At 44.3% G+C, this 23,670-nt stretch overlaps 1 non-coding gene and 1 pseudogene across 1 annotated transcript; one reads left to right on the top strand and one right to left on the bottom strand.

Annotated features, from left to right (window-relative positions):
* The first annotated feature begins 9,516 nt into the window (after positions 1 to 9,516).
* On the top strand, positions 9,517 to 9,588 carry trnah-gug (transfer RNA histidin (anticodon GUG)). Its single transcript has one exon. It is a non-coding gene; the product is annotated as a tRNA-His (tRNA).
* A 13,143-nt stretch (positions 9,589 to 22,731) lies between these two features.
* Positions 22,732 to 23,382, bottom strand: LOC122552338 (cyclic AMP-responsive element-binding protein 1 pseudogene; annotated as a pseudogene).
* Positions 23,383 to 23,670: the final 288 nt, after the last annotated feature.

The following is a 23,670-nucleotide window of genomic DNA, read 5'->3' as shown; positions in this document are numbered from 1 at the left end:
CCTATTGGTACCTCCCGAAGGGGATAAGTCTTTATATTCTTCCCCTTTTTTGTTTTTGTTTTTCCCCCTTAGGCTTTCGTTTAGATACTCCAAAGACCTCCTCTACGTCTACTTTATCTTCCCTTCCTTTTGTTGTGGATTGAGGGTCGGGAACAACAACATCCCCGTCCACAGCCCCTTCGTTCTCCTCTTGTAGGTCATCCGTTCCCTGTCCCTGTCTGTCTGTCTCTCCTCCTCCCCCATTTTCACCTTATCTGATTTTATGGTACGGGGTGGGGGGGGGTGGGGGGGGGGGCGGGAGTGCAAACAGGAAAACCGATTCCAGTAACTGGGTGGGGCAGAGGGGGAATCCTTTGGCTTTACTACCATCATTACCAAACTGCCCTTCCAACAGGATGCATAGTCCGCCTCTTCTTGACTAAGAGTTTGTTTTTTTATTCACATACAAATCTAAATACTGACATACCCAATCCTAATCCGAATCATACTTTGGCCAGATGACAGCTGGAAGAAGGATTGGTTCTTTGGTCCATACTAAACAACAATATTCAATCATTTTCTTTTTAACTTTTTCCCTTGTACAAGTGTTACTTGTCAATTCCCTCAACATCCTCCCCAACGGACTTTCAGGAGGAATGTTACCAGGGACTTTTTCTTCCTTTACTCCGTGACAGTTCGACTTTCTTTGCCTACCCCCCCATTTCTCGGGCCCCTCACCAGTCCCTCAGCGATTAAATACCCCTTTCCCCGGCCACCAAGTTAATACTTCAAAGTCAGTTTTCTGACGTTGGTCTGTGCCCAGAGTTGCCTGGCCCCTTTTTTTTCCATATTTTTTATCGACCTTCTTTCACTGTCTGATTCTGATGTCACTCTAGTGGGATTCGTACCAGCCACCCAAGGGAGCGGACAAAACCGGGACAAAAGCCGCTCCTCAATTGTGAATGGGAGGCCTCTTCCCAGTGTCCAGGGCCAACCACTCCCCCCGGCGATGGAAGAATATCGCGGAGGATCCCCCAATTGTGAGAAACTAAACCCACTCACTTCAATAATTTCATGCGAGACAAGGTATGAAGCAATCAGTATGTCTATTATACGCTTGCAAGCGTGGTGCCTGAAATAGACTTGCAGAGTTTAGCAAGTACATAGGATTCACTACTCCAAACCCGCTGCCCATTACTATTGTTTCTCTCTTGCCTTATCCGGCCTTGTGCATAACAAAGTACAGGTTTTACTTGGCCTTTTCACCACATTCTGGCTGTGGTCAACTGTTAGGTATATCCTCCTTCGCTGCGATCTATTTCCCCCACTTGTGACATTTCCTCCCTTACCCCAACCATATTGAACCTTAAGACCTTTTAATTGGGTTTCTTTTTTGTTTGTTTTTTGCAGAAATGGGAAACAAATGCTTATAACTACTGCTTGTACAAGCATATCTTGCTTAACCTACACCCTCATAGCACCTTATCTATTTGTCTGTACCATCTACCATTGTTTGCAGGCACCTTTCATTCTTTATGCACATTTTAGCTAATATGAAAACAATTTTTTATTTCCTTCACATAGGTTTCATTCTTGTGACTCAGCTCTTGCTTGAAACAATTGTGCACTGGTGTGAGTTCATTTACCTTGCATAAGTAATTATGATTGCAGAAGTAACACTACTTCACCTGTTACCCACAGTTGGTAGTGTAGTGAACAAAGAAGAACAAAGAATACAGAAAATGTGCAGCCCAGGAACAGGCCCTTTGGAAGGCCAAGCCTCAGCCGGTCCAAATCAACTAACTAAACATGTCGCCCAATTTCTAAGCATCCGTATCCCTCTGCTCCTCACTTACTCATGCATCTGTCCAGGCGCACCTGAAATGAATCTACCATGCCTGCCTCTACTACCTCTGCTGGCAACGCATTCCAGCACCTGCCAACCTCTGTGTAAAATACTTTCCATGTCTATCTCCCTTAAACGTTTCACCTCTCTCATTGAACGCGTGACCTCTCATTATTGAATTGCTCATCTTGGAAAAAAGCTTATCTTTAGCCACCCTGTCTATACCCTTCATGATATTGTAGACCTCAATCAGGTCCCAGCAATCTCGTTTTTTCTAATGAAAGCAGAAGTAACCTACTCAACCTCTCTTCAGAGCTTGCATCTTCCATACCAGGCAACAACTGCGTAAACCTTCTCCGCATTCTCTACTAAACGTCCACATAATTTTGGTAATTTGGATACCAGAACTGTACAGAGTATTCTAAACGTGGCCGAAACAAACTCCTGTACAATTTTAGCAGGACTTGCCTGCTCTTATACTCAATGCCCTATCCGTTGAAGGCAAGCATGCCATATGCCTTCTTGACCACTCTATCCACCTGTGCAGTCACCTTCAGGGTACAAAGAACCTGAACTCCCAGATCTCTCTTCTCATCAAGTTTACCCAAGGCTGTTCCGTTTACTGGATACTTGGCTCTGGAATTAGACTTCCCAAAATCATCAGCTCACATTTGCTTGAATGGAACACCATTTGCCAATTCTCCGCTCAACCCTTCTGTCTACCAATATTCCCCTTCATTCTTTGACAGTCCCCTATGATTTCTGGCTTCTCCACCAATCTTTATGTCATCTGCAAATGTAGTGGCGAGATACTGGGCTAGCAACCCTTGGAAATTGGAACATGGCAGTAAGGAACCCTGTTTGGAAGATTTTTCCCAGTGAAGTACCACTGTTTCCTGATGTAGATCAATAAATCAAATTTTTTTATGAGGAGTCATGATTTAGAAGTTTACTAACGATACATAGTTGTGTAGTTGACTATGATGAATAATGTCAGGTACCGCAGGAATGTATCCATCAGGTGGAAAGGAAAAATGGTGAATGGAATTGAGTCCAGACCAATGAGTGGTAGTGAATTTGGGGAGTTGTAACAATAACAGTGAGCATTCTGAGTGGTGTATAGGAACAAAGAGATCTTGGAGTGGACATTCACAGATCCCTGAAGATTGTTGGACAGGGAGATCAGTTGTTCGAGAGGTTTTTGGGTATTTTCTATTGTTGACTGTGGATGATATTCGATCTTTAGCAAACGCCAGTTTAGGAAACAACTAAAGGAATGAGCACAAGTCTTGTCCATGCAATAATCTACATTTTTAAAAATTGAAAGATGAAAGATAGAGGGCTGAAGTATAAATCTTTGCCCATCAACCTACTGCACCACTCAATGAATTTACCACTGATTCCCCTCCAGGTCATGCTGGTATATGCCTTAGAGGGTAATTTGCAAATGGTGAAGGTTCAGTGCATCTTCAACCTTGTCCTTATAGTCAGTACAATGTTTGAGCTTTGAAGGTTCTGTCAACAAAGCCTGGATGACTTACTCCAGTGAATCTTCTATGTGGTGCACTCTGCTGCAATTGTGCCTGAGCAGTTAAGGGAATAAATATTCAGGTGTTGAAAAATATACCGTAAAGTGACTGCATTGTCGTGGAGGGTGCCCAGTTCCTTCAGTGGTATTGAAGCTGCACCCACCTAGGCAAATGGAATAGTGTTTTGTGCACTCCTTGCATCGTATTTTGTACACTACATTAATTTTGCACATGTTGGGTATCGAGTCCTTCGTTCTGGTGAGTTGTTGTCTGAGCGTGGCTGTTGGTTTGTGTGCCGTTATGCGTCCTAGGGGTCGCAGTAGTCTGGCTGTAAGTTCTGAGATGCTCCTGATATATGGTAGTGTGGCTAGTCCTTTTGGTTGTGGTATGTCCTCGTCCCGTGGTCTTTCTCTCAGGCATCTGTTGATGAAGTTGCGCGGGTATCCGTTTTTGGCGAATACCTTGTATAGGTGTTCCTCTTCTTCTTTTTGCAGGGTAGTGTACAAAATATCATGCAAGGACTGCACAAAACACTATATAGGACAAACAGGAAGACAGCTAACAATCCGCATACATGAACATCAACTAGCAACGAAACGACACGACCAGCTATCCTTAGTAGCCACACACGCAGACAACAAGCAACATGAATTCGACTGGGACAACACTACTATCATAGGGCAAGCCAGACAGAGAACAGCCAGGGAATTCCTAGAGGCATGGCATTCATCCACAAACTCCATCAACAAACACATCGACCTGGACGCAATATACCAACCAATACAGCGGACAGCTGAAACTGACAACCGGAAGCGGCAGGGACAGACCACTATAAACACCGGAGGAAACATCAAAGAAGCGCTTCGCAGGAGGCTCCCAAGCACTGATGATGTCGCCTAGCCAGGGGACGAAACGTTTGCAACAAAAACTTCCAGCTCGGCGAACAGAACCACAACAACGAGCAACCAAGCGACAAATCTTCGTACAAACTTTGAACCTTTTACTCATCCAAACATTTCATAACCTGAAAAAAACCTATTAAGTCTTCCTTGGTTCAGGGATAACTGTTCTGAATTTTCCAAGAAGACAAGTGAACAAAATCTCATCCTCAGTACACCCCCATCAGCACCTTCTCTAATGGCTTTACATCCCAGTAAACACCGTCATTATCAATTCATAGAATCACAGAATCTTACAGTGCAGAAAGAGCATTTCAGTCAATCGAGCCGTGTCGACTCTCTGAAGAGCATCTCACTCTGAAGAGCTCCCCTCCCTATTTCCTTATATTTCACCTGAAGAAGGGGAATCCCTCCCCCTTATGATTTCAAATAAACCTGTTGGAGTATAACCTGACGTCCTGTGACTTCTGACCTGATCCCCGCGTTGCCCATGGCTAATTCACCGAACTCACTTTATTAACTCCCTGGACACGAGAGAGCAATTTAACTTTGCCAATCAACCTAACCCTCCCTCTGAACAGCAGTGCGAATCACTGATTCAATGTTCCATCATACTGAGCAAATGCTGTATCATTTTTTAATGATTTTATACCCTGGTATAACAAATGAACCCAAATTCAATGTAAACGCTACTCTGTACTTTACAATTTCACTCGTGCTGCGGGAAATGTTTCTGCACTCATATTTGAATGCGTTTATGTTGTTTCTTCTTCAGATTCTTGCTTCTAGTAAACACATCAATCCAGATCAAGTCTGTCAAATGCTTTTCATTCCAACGCAGTCACAAGGTGAAGTTTGCAGAAGTCACGTGTTTGGCCGTTCACTGACACTCTGCCTCCCTGAGAGCTGCAGTCCTTCCCCACCTTTATTCAGGCAGCACTGTTCTTCCTGTGATATGCCCCATCAAGAATGGAAGGACAGGTATCAAGACCCTTCACTTGGGAATGGAGCGACAGTTTTAAAACGTTTACACTGTCCCCAGCGGAGAATTGAGCCCTGTGACAGGCGGGTACACTAACCATTATACTACCGAGGTTAAAAGTGTCAAAGGGGGCTCTTCAACCAACTGTGGCCACACTTGTCAAAAACAACTGCCTAATGAACTGAATCCCATTTCAGAATGGTTACCCCACAGCCTTATATGTCTTGGCATCAAAAGTTCACATCTGAATATTTATTCAGATTATAAGGGTTTCTGCCGCTCTGAAAAATGCAGACAATGTATTCCAAATTCCAACCAACCACTGGCTGATAAAGCTTTTTCGCACATCTCCTCAAACCTTTCTGTCTTTCTCCTTAAGTCTCTGGCCCCTGCTGATCGATCCCTCCATCAATGGGAAACTCATTCAGCCAACCCTGTCCATACTCAATCATGTCTTGTATACATCTCCTTTGCACTGCGACAAACACTCCACTCTGTCCTGTGTTTCTTCACAACTGAAATTCTTCAGCCCAAACAATATCCCGGTAAATATCTCCTGCAATTTTCTCAGTGTGATCACATCCCTGCTATAATTTGACTTGCAAAACTGCACACAACATTCTTGCTAAAGCATAATCGGCATTTGTTTTCAAATTTCTGGATTAGTATGAGGGCGATTCTGGCTAAGTAGAATTTATTATCCATTCCGAATTGCCCAGATGGCAGTTGAGACTCAACCATATTTCTATGAGTCTGAAGTCACATGCAGCCCAGACCAAGCAAGGTTAGCAAATTCCATCCCGAAATGACATCAGTGGAACAAATTTTTTTTTCAATAATTGTCAATGGATCTATAGTAGTCATTAGATTCTTCCTTGCAGATATTTTTTGAATCCAAAATTGACAATCATGGCATGATTGGATTCAAGCCCGAGTACGCAGACTTTTACTTCGGTCTCTGGATTATCAGTCCTATGAAATTATCACAAGACCAACGTAGAAAGCCATAAAAGCTGATCTTTTCCAATATAATGTCTTTTCACCAAAACTGCCCTGGGTCTTTTCCATGAGCCTGACGCTCCAATCATCTCTGGCCTATGTCAGTAAAAGCTGCTACATGGGGATTGATTTCACAACCGCGGTATCCAAATGGATCGATTTGCTTGAAGGTCGACGAATAAAACCTGAAATAAAAGCCTGACTTCAGAAACAGAGATCATGACTTTAATTTCCTGCAATCTCATTCATTCATGTCCCTTATGCAACGGATTCTACCATCTTCACCCAGTCCTGCCTACGAGAGACTCCAGGACCAGAAACAAACATGAGATGACCCTTAGTTCAAGAATCCCCACCGTTTGGGGAGGGAGGCTTGTCGGCCCTTCCAGTCCATAGGGTACATCGGAAGCGCATCCCACCAGACCCCAGGGTATTCCCTGTCCCATAAGCCTGCATTTTCCATTGTTGATCCCTGTAACTGGCACATCTTTGGTCAGAGGGAGAAATAAAAACGCAAACACACAGAGAATGTGCAGACTACCCACAGACAGACACCCGAGGCTGGGACCACACCCGAGTTTGTGGTGTAGCCAGACAGCAATGTACGAGGGGCGAAAAATAAATGTTGTCCTGACCAGTCATACTCACACCCTGTGGGTGAATGAGAAAGAATGGAAACACATTAACAACATGGAAAACGGGATTTGTATCTGTGTGGACACAATTTGAAAGGATCGTTTACACTGGGTAGAAAAAAGGACACTGATACCACAGAGAAAGCAGGGCAATGTGGGAACTGCTGGATGGGATTCAATTAACCACAGAAATTGAAACTCATTTCATCAGTAACACTGGGGAGAGACCGATCACCAGTCCCGTGTGTGGGAAAGATGACTGAGCAAAACAACCTCCGGAGACTTCAGCAGGATTACATATTCCATCAGGTATTCGATTATGCTGTCAATGCTGCTGTTAATCCCAACCAGCTATTTGTTCCATAGCGTCAATCATAGAGTCATACAGCATGAAAACAGGCCTGTCAGTCCAACCAATCCATGCTGAACATACTGCCAAACTAATCTCGTCCCATCTGCCTCCTGCTGTACCCGTTGAGTGGTTATAATGCCCTTGTAGTTTTATTACTGTGTTGTTAATCCAAAAAAACAGGTAATATTTTGGGGACAAAGAGTTCAGGTCCTGGCATGACAGATAGTGGAGTTTGAATTCAATAAGCACCTGGAATTGAAGAGTCTCGTGATGACCTGAATCAGTTGTGTGGAAAATCCCATCTGGTTCACTCATGGCACTTCGGGAAGCAAACTATCATATTCATCTGCTCTGTCCCACAGGAGACTCAAGATGGATAATACCGTGGTTGACTCTGAAATGTCCTCTGGGAAATAACTGATGTACTAGGCATGAAGAAATTTATTTTAAAAATCCCACTTTCCCATTCATGTTTGGAATCAATTGTCCATTAAATGTTGCAAACGTACACTCATCCATCACTTCCTGAGCAAGTTAATTGCACACGTAAAACACCTTCCTTAAAAAAAAGCCTCACGTGATTTTTAAAAAAAATCTCTCTCTTTTCATCTTAAACAGATGCCCTCTCGCCTTGAAATTCCCCTCCTGGGAAAAGGCCGGTATCGTTAACTCTAACTTGCCTCTCAATAATTGATAAACTTCTATCAGGTCGCCGTTCAAACCCCTATCCTAGAGTGAAAACAGTCTCAACTAGGAGAAAGTGAGAACTGCAGATGAGAGATCAGAGTCCAGAGTGTTGTGCTGGGAAAGCACAGCAGGTCAGGCAGCATTTGAGGAGCAGGAGAATCGACGTTTCGGGGAAGAGCCTGATGAAGGACACTTGCGCAAAAAAAAATTCTCCTGCTCCTGGGATGCTGCCTTACCTGTTGTGGTTTTCCAGCACCCCGATCTCGAATCTGAAAATAGTCTCAGCCTATCCAGCTTTTCATTATAACTCAAACCTTCCACACACGGCAACATGCGTGCATACTTTTCTGAACCTGCTCCAACTGAATAATATTATTCCAACAACTGGGCGACCAGAACTGGACATAATATTCCAGAAGTGGCCTCATCAATGTCCTGCAAAGCTTCAACATAACGTCCCAACTCCTATACACGAAGGACTGAACAATGAAGGGAAGTATGTTAAATACCTTTGAACCATCTTGTCTGTAGGTGATGCATACTACAAGGAATTATGCACCTGCACCCCTAGCTTCCGTGTTCTCCAACACTACGCAACTTGTTGTTGTACCAAAATGCAATACCTTCCATTTATCCAGATTGCACTCCATGTTACATTTTTCAGTCCAACGACTCATTGGATTAAGATCCTTTTGAAATTTAGATAATCTTCCTCATTGTCTCCAATTCTGGCGTCGCCTGCAAACCGACAAAGCATGCCTGCAGTGAGTTCCACTGTTTTCTCATACAGATCAATGATTCATATTCCCTTGTCGTGGCCGTGATTTAGCAGTGTGCAGATCATACAACAGTTAGTCATGCAATTAACCATGAGGAAGAAAGCCGCAGACTGCAGGGAGATATTAAACAATTGGAAAGAAAGATAGTGAAAGCAATTCATTCCAGGTAAGTTGGTGACAGTGAAGCAAGTTCAAACTTCAAACGAGCCGCCCACGCTCCAGTTGTGGCACTCAGCTGTCTCAGCAAGATGCACTGCAGATTGCTGTTATTAGAAACGGGAACACATTTTCCCATCTGCCCCGCCTTTGCTCATGAGCACTCCGAACCTCGGAATTGCTTGCGCCTCTAAACTGTCATAGAAATGCTGTGCATTCACCGGTTCTGTCACTGGAGTCGTCGAGTATCTGTGCGACCTCATTCCCATCCCGACTTCCAGTTGGATCTTCGCGACTGCGCCACTCCATTCCTCTGATTCTAGGGCGGGGAATTGGGAATATGTGGCAGCAATGGTTACTGCCTTGTGTGGGGAAACTGGTGAAGTAGCCGATGTTAAACTGCATTACTATTGAAGCATACATTTCAACAATACCTGCACTGTCCCCGGAGTTTTTGATGTTTTCGAGAAATCTATTTATCTCAGCCTACAGTATATAAATAATGGAATCACCACAGCCACTGGGGATCCGATATTAAACGGTCAGCCCATTCTGAGTTCCCACGTATCTGCCACTGTTCGCTCATCACTGATATTGTGCATTTGTTGCGCTGCCTAACATTTCCTATGATACAGTAGTTAGTGCATGCTGCTCGTGTGCGCGTCTGTGGGACGCCGTGATCGTATAGTGGTTAGTACTCTGCGTTGTGGCCGCAGCAACCTCGGTTCAAATCCGAGTCACGGCACTAATCGCTCTAAGTGTCCCAGTTTTTGTGAAACACAAAGGAATCAGTTGCTTTAACATGGTAATTTTCTCCAAGGTGATGATCTTTTCCCTTCAAATTCTGCTTGCTCACATCCCTGTGTTTCATATGTCAGAATTCAAATCCACCCGTTCTCAGAAATTTCTCTACCTCCTTCGATCACTAACTGAACGTTCCGTCCCACACCCCCATTTCATTAATTTAGCGATGCCGGTGTTGGACTATGGTGTACAAAGTTAAAAATCACACAACACTGCCTTGTATGTTAAGTATGTTAAGTATGGAAGTATGTTAAATGCCTTTGAACCATCTTGGCTGTCGCTGATGCAAACTACAAGGAATTATGCACCTGCACCCCTAGCTTCTGTGTTCTCCAACACTATGCAAAGCCCTACTCTTGTTGTTGTACCAAAATGCAATACCTTCCATTTATCCAGATTGAACTCCATGTTACATTTTTCAGTCCAACGACTCATTGGATTAAGATCCTTTTGAAACTTAGATAATCTTCCTCACTGTCTACAATTCTGGCGTCGCCTGCAAACCGACAAAGCATGCCTGCAGTGAGTTCCACTGTTTTCTCATATAGATCAATGATTCATATTTACTTGTAGTGGCCGTGATTTAGCAGTGTGCAGATCATACAACAGTTAGTCATGCAATTAACCATGAGGAAGAAAGCCGCAGACTGCAGGGAGATATTAAACAATTGGAAATGAAAATGGTGAGAGCAATTCATTCCAGGCAAGTTGGTGATAGTGAAGCAAGTTCAAACTTCAAACCAGCCGCCCTCGCTCCAGTTGTGGCACTCAGCTGTCTCAGCAAGATGCACTGTAGATTGCTATAAACGGGAAAAAATTACCCTTCTGCCCCGCCTTTGACCAGAAGCACTCCCAACCTCGGAATTGCTTGCGCCTCTAAACCGTTATAGAAATGCCCTGCATTCACCGGTTTCACTGGAGTTTTCGAGTATCTGTGCGACCTCATTCTCATCCCGACTTCCAGTTGGATCTTCGCGACTGCGCTACTCCATTCCTCAGATTCTGGGGCTGGGAATTGGGACTATGTGGCAGCAGTGGTTACTGCCTTGTGTGGGGAAACTGGTGAAGTAGCCGATGTAAAACTGCATTACTATTGAAGCATACATTTCAACAATACCTGCACTGTCCCCGGAGTTTTTGATGTTTTCGAGAAATCTATTTATCTCAGCCTACAGTATATAAATAATGGAATCACCACAGCCACTGGGGGAACCGATATTAAACGGTCAGCCCATTCTGAGTTCCCACGTATCTGCCACTGTTCGCTTAGCACTGATATTGTTCATTTGTTGCGCTGCCTAACATTTCCTATGATACAGTACTTATTGCGCACTGTTAGCGTGCGCGTCTGTGGAGTGCCGTGATCGTATAGTGATTAGTACTCTGCGTTGTGGCCGCAGCAACTTCGGTTCAAATCCGAGTCATCGCTCTATCTGCCCCAGTTTTTGCGAAACACAAAGGAATCAGTGGTTTTCACTTGGTAATTTTCTCCAAAGGTGATTATCTTTTCCCTTCAAATTCTGCTCGCTCACATCTGTGTTTCATATGTCCGAATTCAAATCCACCCGTTCTCAGAGATTTCTCTCCCTCCTTCGATCACTAACCGAACTTTCCGTCCCACACCCCCATTTCATTAATTTAGAGATGCCAGTGTTCGACTATGGTGTACAAAGTTAAAAATCACACAACACCAGGTTAGAGTCTAACAGCTTTAACTGGGCACTAGTTTTGGGAGCGCTGCTCTTTCATCATGTGGTTGTGGAGTCATTTCCTATTTCATTAAGGCACTGCAGAATTTTACACTGACTCTCACATTGATACTCTTCACTCTGTGCTGCTGCGGTCACTGTTGCTTGGTGAACGTGCCCCAACCCCACCATAGGGACCTGCAGACCAGTTGCTTCATTTGCTTATCGCTGTTGTGAGGCCAATCCTCAGGTAGCAGCTTTTACTGATATGGACTTGCGATTATTAGGAGTCAAGCTCAGGAAATTGACACAGGACAATATCGAGGAAAAGTGACTTCATTGAGAAAGATTAGTTTCACGGGTTTTCTGCAATGGCTGAGCACTATTACCACTGGACTGTTAATTCAGACAATAAGCTAACGAACCAGGTTTTGACTCCAACCATGCCAGGTGTTAGAATTGAGATTCAATAAATATCTGGAATTACGAATCTAATAACACCAATAAATCCATGGTCAACTGTTGAAGAAACAAAACCATCTGGTTCACTGACGTCCTTTGAGGAAGGAACCTGCCATTCTTACCTGGTCGGGCCTCAATGTGATTCCAGACTCACTGCAATACGGTTGAGTGTCAACTGCCCGCTGTGCAATTAGGGATCACAATGAATACTGCCGAGCCAGCGACGCCCTCATACTGTAACAGAATAGAAAAAAAAAGTTAATTCGGCTCTAGCTAGATTACTGTGTGCAGTTCTGCAATTCACAGTATAGCAATGATGTGATCGCACTGGGAACGTTGCAGGAGAGATTCAATGGGGTATTGTCTGGGCTGAAGAGTTTCAGTTATGAGGAGAGATTGGACAGACTGGGGTTGTTTGTCGCTGAGCAGAGGAGATTGGAGAAGATATGACTGAGATGTACAAAATAATGAGGGATATGGATAAGATAGACTGAAAAAAGCGTTTGTTATTGATGGATGGATCGAACACTGGGGCCAAGAGATTTCTGGAAAAGGCAGAAAGTTTTGAGTAGATGTGCGGAAAGGGTCAGAGAGGTGGAAACCCTTCCAACCTGAAAAAAATTGAGATGTTAATTTGTGATGCCAACACATATAAGACTATAGGCTAAACAATGAAAAACTTGATTCAGGTTGTGTTGGACAAGTGCAGCGACAACAGGCTGAAGGGCTTCCTTCGATGTTTTTGTCCTCCACAGTATCGTGGTTAGTGTCCCCTCCTGTCACAGGGCTCAATTCTCCGCTGGGGGCATCGTGAAAGTTTTAAACCTGTAGCTCTGTTCCCCAGTGAAGGTTATTAATGCCTGGCCTCCCATTCTCGATTGGATATGTCACAGGAAGGACAGTGCTGTCTGAATCAGCTGGGGAAGGACTGCAGCTCCTGGGGCAGAGAGCGTCAGTGAAAGTGCAAGCACGTAATTTCTGCAAACTGCACATTATGTTTGTGTTGCAATGAAAACCATTATATAGAGTTGTTCCTGACTGATGTGTTTACTTAAAGCAGGAATCTGAGTAAGAAAAAAGAGTAAACTCACTCAGATCCGAGTGCAGAAACATTTCCGGCAGCACTAATGTTGATGTACAGCGTAGAACCGCGTTTGAATGCATTGGATTCGGGTTGACGGGGGCAGCTTGCTTTCACTAGGCGGAATTACCAGTGTGTAAAGCCATTACACATGATACAGATAGTGTTCAATGTGATGGTACATTTGCTCAGTGGGTCGCACTGCTGTTAAGTCTATAGGTTAGGTGGATTGGCAATGCTAAATTGCGCTGATGTGTCCAGGGAGTGAATTCAGTCAGTTAAGTGAATTAGCCATGGGTAACGCAGTGATAAGGTCAGCAGTCACACGATGCCAGGTTTTATTGCAGCAGGTTTATTTAAAATCACAGGCCAGAGGCCTGCAGTGATAGAGAGGGGAGCTAGGTCTGGTTGAGATGCTGTTCAGAGTATCCCTACAGACTCGATTGGCTGAATTGTACTTTCTGCCTTGTCGAGAATCTGTGATTCTATCAGAGAGGACACTGCCAGCTTTTAATGGGGAGCTAAGGCATTAGAGATTATGCTGACGGCGTTTAGTGGGGATGGCATTTTAGTTATTTGTGTTTTGGAAAACTTGAAACTGAACCAAGGAAAACCGAATGCAAGTTTTTCAGGGTATGTGAGGTTTGGAGAGAGTAAATAGGTGGTAAATTCACTATTTCAAGTTCGTATATTTCTGAACGTCAGGCTGTCAAAACCATCGACGTAGGACAAAGAAATGATGGGAGCAGAATTTCTGTCACTCAGATAATCCGTTTCCAAAATATTTGGAAAGGCACATTTAGAGACACACAAGCAGTGAGTTTTTCCAGGAGAGAGACAACCAAATTATCCAGGGATGTGGGGAGTGGAATGTGCGAGGAAACAATGTCTAATTTGGACGACTTCAGATATAAAGAAATATCGCAAACGTATGCAGCTGAGTAAGATTCAGCAAAAAAAAACCTCAGAGTTTTGAAAGATTTCTATTAATATTTCACATGAAGCATTACAAATGGAACTGAGCAGATTTTGTATATTGTCAAGGAAAGAAATTCCATAATGAATAGGAAGTGACCCGTCACTTAGAGATCGATTTCGTGCTTTAATCCCATGGTTTAAAGGTGGGAAGACAATCGCCATGATGTTGGGTTCATTTGATACCCACTGAATTCTGCCAACGTAACTGAGCATCAAAACTGGCATCTTGTTTTGTAATTTAACCTTCTGTTTTCTCATCAGTATTTTCTTTAAGCTGGAATGAATTCGGAGCAAAATTCAATACAACATTAAACATTTCAATCATGTAAATGCAATTCACTTCCGATCATTGCAGTGAACAAAGTGAAGTTGCAGCAAAATTAATAATATGAAACGAACAACACCGCATTTCCGGGAATTTTATCCACTTCAGGTTCATCCATTTGAGAAAGTCCATCGATCTAAAACATCACCTTCACTTCTCTCTCTGTATATACTTCCTCACGTGAGAGAGAAACTGTCTGAAGAAATTATGCGTCAAGACTAAATGTATGAATGTGACGGGAATTACATGTTTGCTGGTTCATTCTGAGACAGTACCGACTCGGAATAAATCAAGGTCAGGGTATTCCTTCCAAGGATGAGGTCAATTCCTTGGATTTTACTGATATTATTATTCCGCTGAAAGAAGAAACATAATGGTGTGAATTCGATTCTGCTCAGGAAATTTCTTCTCCCCGAGGTGCACCATATGTAATCTTGATGTGGTTATATGTGAGCCCCTTTTCCATGAACTTAAGTGGCCCAGAGTTTAACGCGTCAGGTTGCTCTTTCATTGTGCATGTGTGGATTTGAATCCTACTCTGGCTGTTACTTCTACCAACGCAGCTGTGGTTTCCCTTTGCACCTCGCTTCTTCAGGATACACTGGATGGAGAATCTTGCTCTTATCCTTCATTGCATTAGAGATTTGTGATAAATTGATACCTCATCAAAGTCGAAATAAAGCAATTTGATTCTGTTGTAAGTTAAATTGGGATAATGAAAAGGAGTGCAAACGTTTCTTTCCTCCTTTCATTCCATCTTGACTTTCTATGAATTTACTTCGAATGAAAGTGAAACAAATAAGGAGAGATTGGGTGCAATAGTTTATCCAGTGGGATTGTGAATTTTGATGTAACATTCCACACAAATTTCTGATCAGTATTTCAAACAGTCAATTGGAATTGGAACCACAGAAAACTTTTCCAATGAAACGAACCTTTCATTCTTTCACAACCTTTTGCTGTGTGAATCATACCGAGATCCATCATCCAGCATGACGCCAAGTTGGCAACGATATTAGATCCACCAATTTTCTTTAGCAAACACAACTTCTGCACATATCCATCTGCGGTGTGCCCAGTGCCATTTGTTGTCTCCAAGCCACAGCACATTTCTTGTTCATGAGCTTATGAGCCTAGTTCCTAAGCTGTCTGATCAGTTTGGAAACATTTTCTATCACTTCATCCCATCCCCTTAGAATTCTAAATTTATCAATAAAGTAAGGAGTTAGACCAAATGATGTAAGATTGGAAGTAGGCCATTCAGCCCATCGAGTCAACTCCACCATTCAATGAACTCATGGCTGATCTGATAATCCTCAACTCCATTCTCCTGCATTACCTCGACAAAGCTTCATCGTCTTTCTCGTTAAATATCTGTCTGGCACAGTTTGAAAATACACAGCAACTCAGCCTCAACAACAGTTTTGGTAAGGAGTTCCACGGATTCACTGGTCCCTGAGCAAAGAAATTACTCCCCATTTCTGAATTAAATTGGCAATACCTAATTCTGAGTTTATGTCCTCTGGTGCTCCCCTCATACCAGAGTAAACCACCCCACCTGCCAGTAACTACCCTGTCAAGTTCCCATGAATATTGAACGTGTATAAATGTTATTACGTGATTATAGAGCTGCACTCAGCGTCCTTTGTTTCAAGGAGAATAATCCCAGCCTAAGCAATCATCCCACAAAGCTCCATTTTCTCCTGTGTTGACAACATGTTCATTAATCTCTGCTGTCCCCTGCAGCGTCCTTACATGTTATTACGGCACGTGGAGACATTTATGCAAAGAAACCATTGAAATTTCAAGCATAGACGGGAATTGAAACTTGAAATTAGACAGCGACTGGAATCAGATTGGTCCACACAAGGACGAAATAGAATAATGATAACTCTGACAAATGAGGATCTAATTATATCCCACTGACGTTCAATGGCTTTACTGTAACCAAATTATCCAGTGTAATAGTCCACAGAGTTAGTATTTAGAAAAATAAACAGATAGAAACTGGCTATATAAACAATTGGACAACAGAAACATGTCCTTTGGTCGACATTTTTTGATTATAAACTCAGCTTGTGTCTCCGTGAATCTTAAATCGTTTGCAAGGCACAAATGAGACGTGGAACATAACTCTCTCCATTTGCCTCGATTGGTGTAACTTCAGTAACACTTAAGGAACTGGACACGGTCAACGACAATGCAGTCACTTGATTGTACCCTCGTCAATACCTGCAATATTCATTCTCTTCACCGCTTAGGCACACTTGCAACAGGGTGCACCAACTACAGGATGCACTGGAGTAAGTCATGTGGGCATATTTGACAGAACCTTCAAAGCTCAATAGCTGTACTGACCAAAAGGACAAGATTAGAGGTTGCAACGAAACACCACCATTTTCAAGTTCCCCTCCAAGGCCCATAGCACTCTGATCTGGAAAGGAATCAATGATAAACTCATTGGTGAAACAGTATTGATGGGCAAATTTGCATACTTCTGCTTTCCATGTTTTATCTTACAATTAAAAAAAAATGTTTATGTGGTGACTTGACTTGTGCTCAGTCCTTTAGCTGTTCCCTAAACTGATAGCTGCTAAAGTGGTCAACAATAGAAAATATCCGAAAACGCTCCCAATCAACTGATTCCCCTCAAGATTAGAGTGGTGTTGGAGAAGCACAGCATGTCCGGCAGCATCTGATGAGCATGAAAAATGAACATTACAGGCAAAAGCCCTTCATCAGGAATGGGACTGGGAGCATTTGGTTGGAGAGATAAATGGGAGTGGGGCGGGGCTGGGGAGAAGGTAGCTGCGAGTGCAGTAAGTGGATAGAGGTGGAGGGTGAACATGATATTTCAGGGAAGAGGTGTAGTGAAAAGGTGGGAATGAAGATGCACAGGTGTGACAGGTCAGGAGGACGGTGATGAGCTGGAAGTTGGGAATTGGGGTAAGGTAGGGGGAGGGGAAATGAGGAAACTGGTGAAGTCCCAATTGATGCCCTGGGTTTGAAGGGTCCCGAGGCGGAAGATGAGGAGGCCCAATGGAGGAGGCCCAAGATCTGCATGTGCTCGGGAGAGTGGGAGGGGTAGTTGAAATGTTTGGCCATGAGGGCACTGGGATTGATTCTTGTGGGTGTCCTGGCGATATTCTCTGAAGTGCTCTATGAGAAGACTTCCGGTCTCCCCAATTTAGAGTAGACCGCATCGGGAGCAACGGACACAAGAAATGACATGTGTGGAAGTGCAGGTGAAACTTTGATGGATGTGTAAGCCTCCATTGGAGCCTTGGACAGAGATAAAGAGTAGATGTGGGTGCAGGTTTTGCAATTCCTGCGGTGGCAGAGGAAGGTGCCGGGAGGGAAGGGTTGGACATTGCAGGGCGTGGACTTGACTAGGTTGTCAAAGAGCGAATGGTCTTGGTGGAAAGTGGATAGGGCTGGGGAGGAGAACCTATCCCTGGTGATGGGATCCGTTTTGAGTTGGCGAAACTGTCAGCGGATGATGTGATTTATGCAGAAGTTGGTGGGATAGAAGATGAGGACCTGGGGGTTCTGTCTTGTTGTGGTTGGAGGTTTGGGGTTCATGGGTGGAGTACGGAACATGGATGAGGTGCGTTGGAGGGCATCTTCAACCACATAGATTGGGAAGTTCCGGTCTTTAAAGAAGGAGGCCATCTGGTATGTTCTGTGGTGGAACTTGTCCTTTGGGAGCAGAGGGTAAAAACAATGATTGCAGATGCTGGAAAGAAGAGTTGAGATTAGAGCGGTGCTGGAAAAGCACAACAGTTCAGGCAGAATCCGAGGAGCCGAAAAATCGAAGTTTCGGGCAAACGCCCTTCATCAGGAATACAGGCAGAGAACCTGAAGGGTGGAGAGATAAATGAGAGTAGGGTGGGGGTGAAGAGAAAGTAGCATAGAGTACAGAACACACCAGATGGTCTCCTTGTTTAGAGACCGCAATTTCCCTTCGCATGTGGTTAAAGATGCCCTCCAATGCATCTTGTCCACATCCTGAACCTCCGCCCTCAGACCCAACTCCTCCAACAATAACAAGGACAGAACCGACATGGTACTCACCTTCCACCATACCAACCTTCGCAGAAACCAAATCATCCACCAACATTTCCACCACCTCCAAACGGACCCCACCACCAGGGATATATTTCCCTCCCTATCCCATTTCACCTTCCACAAAGACCGTTCCCTCCGTGACTATCTGGTCAGGTCCACGCCCCCCAACAACCCATCCTCCCGTCCTGGCACATTCCCCTGCCACCGCAATAATTGCAAAATCTGCGTCCACACCTTCTCCCTGGCCTCCATCCATGGCCCCAAAGGAGCCTTCCACAGGCATCAAAGTTTTACCTGCACAGCCACCAATATAATTTATTGTATCCGTTGCTCCCGATGCGGTCTACTCTACAGTAGGGAGACAGGACGCCTCCGAGCAGAGCACTTTATGGAACATCTCTGGGCCACACGCACCAAGCAACCACACTGCCCAGTGGCCCAATATTTCAACTCCCCTTCTAACTGAGCTGAGGGCATGGAGCTCCTCGGCTTCCTACACCGCCACTCCCTCACAACCGATGCCTGGAGGAAGAACACCTCATCTTCTGCCTCAGAACACTGCAACCCCAGGGCATCAATGTAGACTTGACCAGTTTACTCATTTACCGTTCCCCCACCTCACCCCAATTCCAGACTTCCAGCTCAGCAATGTCCCCATGACTTGTCTTACCTGCCTATCTTCCTTTCCACCGATCCACTCCACCTTCCTCCCTGACCCATCACCTTCATCACCTCTCCCACTCACCTATTGTACTCTATGCTACTTTCTCCCCACCCCAAACCTCCTCTCATTTATCTCTCCAGCCTTCAGGCACTCTGACTGTATTCCTGACGAAGGGCTTTAGCCCAAAACGTCGATTTTACTGCTCCTCGGATGCTTCCTGAAACGCTGTGCTTCTCCTTTGGGAGCAGATGCGATGGAGGTGGAGGAATTGGGAATATAGGATCACATTTGTGCAAGAGACGGGGTGGGAAGAGGTATAATCCAGACAGCTGTGGGAGTCAGTGAGTTTGTAAAAAGTGTCAGTAACACTGAACTTGAAAGATATATTTCCCTCGCCACCCCTATCCACTTTTCACTAAGACTGTTTCCTGCACGACTACCTAGTCAAGTCCACGCCCTCCAATGACCCACCCTCCCCTCCCGGCACCTTCCCTTGCCACCACAGGAATTGCAAAACCTGCACCCACATCTTCCCAATCACATCCTTCCAAGGCTCCAATAGATCCTTCCACATCCATCAAATGTGAATCTGCACTGCCACACATGTCATTTATTGCATCGGTTGGTCTCCTCTACATTGGGGTCAACAGACACCTTCTCGCAGAGCACTTCAGCGAACATTTCCAACACACCTGCAACATTCAACCTCAACTCCCCATGACCAAACACGTCAACTCCCTCCCTCCCCCCCACCCCCCCCCCCACCCACTTTCCCATGGACATGCAGTTCCTGCGCCTCCTCCACCGCCATTCCGTCAACACCTGACGCCTCATCTTCCACCTTGGGATGTTCAACCCCAGGGCATCAATGTGGTCTTCACCAGCTTCCTTATCTCTCCACGCCCACCTTATCCGAGTTCCAACCTTCTAGATTGGCACCATCCTATTGACCTGTCCCATCTATCTATCTTACTTCCCACCTATCCGCTCCACCCTCTCCTCCGACCTATCACCTTTAACCCCATCTCTATCCACCTATTGCACTCTCAGCTAAATTCTTCCCAGACCCAGTCCTCCCGTTTATCTCTGCACCCTCGAGGCTCGCAGCTTTATTCCTGATGTAGGGCTTTTGACCGAAACGTCATTTTTTTTCTGCAACCCGGATGCTGCCTGACCTGCTGTGCTTCTTCAGCACCACTCTAATATTGATTCTGGTTCCCAAAATCTGCAGAACGTACTTCCGTCCAAATGATTCCCCTGTCCATTGAACTTTAGCGATCGTGAATTCCCACTCCATGATCTCTTCGTCCGTCTCACCACAGCCTATGACACTCCATGGAAAATGACCCCAGCCTATTATGCCTCTCCCTGCAACTCAAATCCTCCAACCCTGGTCACATCCTTGAAAATCAATTCTCAAACCTTTCAAGTGTCAGTGCCTCCTTCTGATAGGAGGGAGACCAGAACTGCACACAATATTCCAAAAGTGACCCAACCAATGTCCTGTCCAGCTCCTTTATTCAATGTTCTGACCAATAAAGGGAAGCATACCAAATGCCTTCTTCACTGTCGTATCTACCTGCGACTCTATTTTCAAGGAAATATGAACCTACATTCCAAGGTCTCTTTGTTCAGCAAGATTTTCCAAGATCTTACAATTCAGTGTGTGAGTCCTGCTCTGATTTGCTTTTCTAAAATGCAGCACCTCACATTTATCTAAGTTAAACCCTATCTGCCACTCCCCAGCCCATTGTTCCATCCGATCAATATCCCATTGTACTCTGAGACAACCTTTGTCACTGTCCACAATACCTCCAATTTTGGTGTCAACTGCAAACTTACTAACTGTACTGCCTCTATTCACATCCAAATCATTTAAATGAATGACAAAACAAATCCAGGAAAAAAATCCTTTTCTCTTGGTGTGAATATGCTCTGTGTAAATCCTGCCCTATGACTCTCGACCAGAGAGGGCTGCACATGCGTTTTGCCCCCTACAAAGCTGGCGCCTGCAAGTGTCCACTGAATTGTTGCCCCGAATAAAGATGGCGGCGCTTACTCGAGTCAATCGCTGGATGAGGCATTTTCCCATTTATTGCAAAAAAGTTTCAAATTTGTATTTTCCAATGTGCACTAAATGTCTATAAACCTTCTCAACCCAGACCAACACCATTTCCCTCATGCTTCCTGCTGCTTATTTCTATCTTTACCAACAGCTCTCCGTCCACACATCCCGAAACGACCGCGAGGATGATCACGTGGTATAGTCTAGTCCCGCCCCTACATCACCCTGATTGGTCGGAGGACCAACTGCCCCACCAGGTCCTCCAGCTCTGTCCCTGCCTTTCCATTGGTCCGCCGCTGACATCAATCACCTGGAGCCCATTGTTGGCTGGAGCATGCGGATTGCTTCGTGGCTTTTGTTGCTGTTCATGAGTTACAAGAGTTAAAAATGACAACACCATCTCAAAACCACCTGATGAAGAAGCAGCAAACCTAGTGCTTCCAAATAATCCTGTTGACCAATAGCCTAGTGTTGTGTGAATTTTAATTTTATCCATCCCAATCCAACATCAACACCTCCAAGTCCCGAATGAGGGGGGGATGTATAACAGAAGAAGAACTAGGAACAGTAGAAGGCCGTCCTGCCCTTCTAGCCTGCTCTGCCATTCAATAAGATCATGGCTGACCATTCCGTGGACACAGAACCATTTACCCACGTTCTCACCATGTCTATTAATTAATTACTTTTTTAAAAAAATCTAAACTAGCTTTAAAACAGGCATCAACTACTTCCCTGGGCAATGAATTCCATAGAGGTCAAGAAGTTCCTTCTCAATTCAGTCTTAAATTTGCTGCCTCTAGTATTGTGGTGATGCCCTCTTGTCCTAGCTTCACCTGCTAATGGAAACATCTCTCTACTTCTATTTTATCCATTCCATTCATTATTTTATATGTTTCCATTCTTCTGAATTCCAATGATTATAATCCCAATCTAATCAGTCTCTCTTAAGCCAACCCCCTCAACTCCGAAGTCAACCTAGTTAACATCCTCGGCACCCCCCTTTCGTGCCAGTACATCCTTTCTCAACGAAGGAGTTAAACACTACATGGAGTACTCCAGGTGTGGCCTCACCAGCACCCAAATACAGCTGGAAAATAACCTCTGCTTTTAAACACAATCCCTTCAGGAATGAAGGACAAAATTCCATTTGTTTTCTGAATTGATTGTTGTACCTGGTGACCAACCTTCATGCAGAAGGATGCTCAGGTCCCTCTGAAGAGCAAATGATGCAACTTTATAACATTCAAGTATTTTTTTTAAATGTTACTACAACCAAAGAGTATAAACTTTATATTTACAAACATTCTATTTCATTTGACAGACCATTACCCACTCACTCAATGTATCTATGTTCCACTGGAAAGTTTCACAGTCCTCCACTCACTTTGTTCCGCTAATTATCTTAGTGTCACATGCAAACTTTGACACCCTACATTTGGTTCCAACTCCAAATCATCTGTATCAATTGTAAATAATTGCAGTCCCAACACCGATCCCTGAGGCACACTACTTATCAATGATTGCCAGCCAGAATAATACTTATTTATCCCCACACTTTGCTTTCTATTAGTCAACCAATCTTCTACCCCTTACACCATGCACCCTTATATTATGCAACAGCCTCTTGCACAGCACCTTGATGATGTTTTTTTTTTGAAATCCAGCTACACCACATCCACTGGCTCCTCGTTGTTCACCTTGCTTGAAATGTCTTCATAGAATTTCAAAAGATTGGTCAAGCATGACCTGCCCTTCATGAACCCATGTTGTGTCTGTACAATGGGACAATTTCTATCAAACTTCTGCCCGGCACAAAGATTTGCTGTCCATCAGGGCTCTGTGCATACTGTATAATGGCTGCTCCAACCTTGGCTATAGCTGCGTTGGTCATTGTTAGTGTCTGGAGTCCTTGCACTCCATCTGTACCATTGTTGGCCAGCTGAATTGCTCCCCCCTGTGTAATAGCAATGTATTGTCCGCTGCTCGTCTGAAAGATGGGTGTCTGCATTGTCATTGTAGTAATGGTTGAGACAGACTCTTCTTCTGATTTCTCCTCATCGATTTCTTGGCACACTGGGGGATCAGAAGAAAGTTCATTCAGGATTTTCCTGTATGAAGGCCGTCTCGGTAGAATTTCTCTACATTTCTGAGAGTCAGTCATGCTATCCACAGATTCCTAGGAGTCCTCATTTTCAAGTATATTAGAAATCTGAACTGTCTGAAATTGAGGGGACTGTATGACTGAGGACTGAGCTGCTTGGATAACTCCTTGGAGTTAAACAGTCTGCCCATTCAGCAATTGCACTAAAGTTACTGCTGGACTTGTTATTGATTGGATCCCAGGCATGGTTACCTGCATAGTCACATTATATATTAATGATCTTGATGAAGGGACTGGGGGCATTCTAACGAAGTTTGCTGATGATACGAAGTTAGGTAAACAGGCAGGTCGTACTGAGGAAGTGGGAAGGCTGCAGAAGGATCTAGACAGTTTGGGAGAGGGGTCCAGGAAATGGCTGATGGAATTCAATGTGTGCAAACGCGAGGTCTTGCACTTTGGAAAAATGAATACAAGCATGGACTACTTTCTAAACGGTGAGAAAATTAATAAAGCCAAAATACAAAGGGATCTGGGAATGCTAGTCGAGGATTCTCTAAAGGTAAACATGCAGGTTGAAACCGTGATTAAGAA

Source organism: Chiloscyllium plagiosum, unplaced genomic scaffold (genome assembly GCF_037043375.1).
Source record: "Chiloscyllium plagiosum isolate Xiang-an unplaced genomic scaffold, Cpla_swu_hap1 HiC_scaffold_39, whole genome shotgun sequence".
Taxonomy (NCBI): Eukaryota; Metazoa; Chordata; class Chondrichthyes; order Orectolobiformes; family Hemiscylliidae; genus Chiloscyllium; species Chiloscyllium plagiosum.
The sequence above is the reverse complement of the archived record's forward strand: the minus strand, read 5'-3'. Positions and strand labels throughout refer to the sequence as shown.